We start from the raw sequence: 2,424 nt of genomic DNA, 5'->3' as shown, positions 1-2,424 counted from the left end.
ATTTTTTTAATTTTTTAAATTTTATTTTTGTGTGCGTGTACCATCAAATCAGATCTGACTGGTACAGGAGGAGATTGTCCCTCCTTCCCTGGCAGAGCATCTGGTGGATTCGAAATTTGCGCCTCTGGGATTGTAGTTGCAGTTCCTTGCCACTAGGCCACCAGAGCTCCCCTAAGTCTTAAGCACTTTGGCAAGGTCTTTGACAGCAGATTTTCCTAAGATACACTTTCTTCCCCCACAGTTATGGTGTTTATTTGGGAAATCAAAAGGTTCAACTCAGGTTGGCAGCAGGATGCAATCACTCAGTTATTACAGACAGCTTCCAAAATGTGCTTGTTCTAAGACAAGCTTATCTCTTGTGCTGAAGAATCTTCTATTCCATTTGGAAACTTTCCGGGTCAGCATTCACAAACAAACTACAGTTCAGAGCAAATCATAGAGTTGCATCCATCCATACTTATTGTTGTTGATTGCCTTTGAGTCAAGCACGACTCAGTGACCCTATGAACAAAAGGCCTGAAGCAGTCAGGAAATCAAAACACAAATTACATTGGGAAAATCTGCTATTAGGGACCTCTACAGAGTGCTAAAGGGCACCAATGTTAGTCTAGAGACTAAGGTGTGCCTGATTCAGGCCATAGTCTTTACAATTACTTGCTATGCATCGGAGAGCTGGATAATGACTAAGGATGACAGAAGAATTGATGCCTTTGAGTTGTGATGCTAGAGAAGATCATAGAACATACCATGGACTGCCAAGAAAACAAATAGGTCTGTCCAGGAGAGGATGAAACCAAGTTGTTCCTTTAAGGTAAGGATTTTAAAGCTCTGTCTCAGAGATGTTGTATCTGAGCATGTTGCCAGGAGGGACCAGTCCTTGAAGAAGACATCATGTATAGAAGGATGGAGGGACATTGCAGGAGACGGAGACCATGGATTAGATGCATTGACTCAGTAACTGGGCTAATAGGGTAGGTATGTCAGAGGTAGTGAAATTGGCTCAGAATAGAAAAGAGTTTAGAGTTATTGTTCATAGGATTGCGAGGAGTTGCAGGTGACTTGATGACACATAACAATCCAACAAATGCTAGTGATTTTGAACATTTCTCCATGTATCTGTTAGCCATCTAAATGTTCTCCTTTGTGAAGATTTTTTCCACATCTTTTGCCCATTTTGTGATTGTTATCAGGTTTTTTCTTTTACTTAAAATAAAATTTTTATTTTATACTGGTTTACTTATGAAGTTTGTATACATTGCTTTCCACACCAGATCTTTCCCATTTCCTTTACCCATTCTTCCCTCTACCCATGAAATTGTAGAAACCTATGATAACTACCTCTCCCCTACCCATCCTCACTCCTTTGTATCCCCCTCTCCTCTCCTTGGATCTTCAGACATGTTCTACAATTATGGTTTTACACTGTATTTGTCCTTATGGGATTGTGTTAGTTCACATAGCATAGTACTCTCCAGTCCCTCCCAAGTTAGGGAGTAATTTACAAAATTATTCCTCCTGCGTACTGTGAAGTATTCCATCATGTGAATGTACCATAATCTCTCAATCTATTTGATTGTGGTTGGACATTTGGGTTGTTTCCATGTTTTTGCGATGGTGAATAATGCTGCATTGAACATTGGTGTACAAGCCTCTGTTTGTGCCTCAGTTCTCAGTTTCTTGAGGTATATTCTAATCAGTGGAATAATTGGGTCATAAGGAGTTTCTATGTTCAGCTTTTTGAGGAAACACCAAACTTCCTTTCAGAGTGGTTGTACCATTGTACAATTCCACCAACAATGTAACGGAGTTCCTATCTCACCACATCCTCTCCAACATTTATTCCTTGATGTCCTGCTAAACTGTGCCATTGCTATTGGGGTAAGATGGTATCTCACTGTTGCTTTGATTTGCATCTCTCTTATTGCTAGTGAACTTGAGCATTTCTTCATGTGTCTGTTGGCCATTGAGTTTCTTCCTCTGTGAAAAGTCTTCCTTTACAGGCCCTGTAGAGTTCTGTAAAGTTTTGTCATGAGACTATTACATGAAATGTATTGCCAAATGTTTTTCTCAGTCTGTATGTTTTCTTTTAACCCTACCTGGGAAAGTTTTTGATAAACACAGGGATTTGGCATTTTTGGCTATACTTGCAATCATATTTGCACTTTAGGATAAGTCTTCTAAATTTGTTCCCATTTTGTCTCTTATGATCTTTATGGTTTGAGATTTTCTTCTATGTCTCTGTTCCACTCTGAGTTGGCTTTTGTGTGTGGTGTGGCATGTAGATCCTATTTCATTTACTGCATGTTGATTTGGTAAAGATTCTCAATTTCTTCCTCTTTGACTCTAGATGTAGGTGAATCTAAAGATTTAACTGGAGCATCCAGAAACCAAAACAAAAGGAAAACATGTGGCAGTAAAAGAACT

Source organism: Elephantulus edwardii, unplaced genomic scaffold (genome assembly GCF_000299155.1).
Source record: "Elephantulus edwardii isolate Elephantulus edwardi_28Jun2011 unplaced genomic scaffold, EleEdw1.0 scaffold00079, whole genome shotgun sequence".
Lineage (NCBI taxonomy): Eukaryota > Metazoa > Chordata > Mammalia > Macroscelidea > Macroscelididae > Elephantulus > Elephantulus edwardii.
This window is presented reverse-complemented; position numbering follows the sequence as displayed.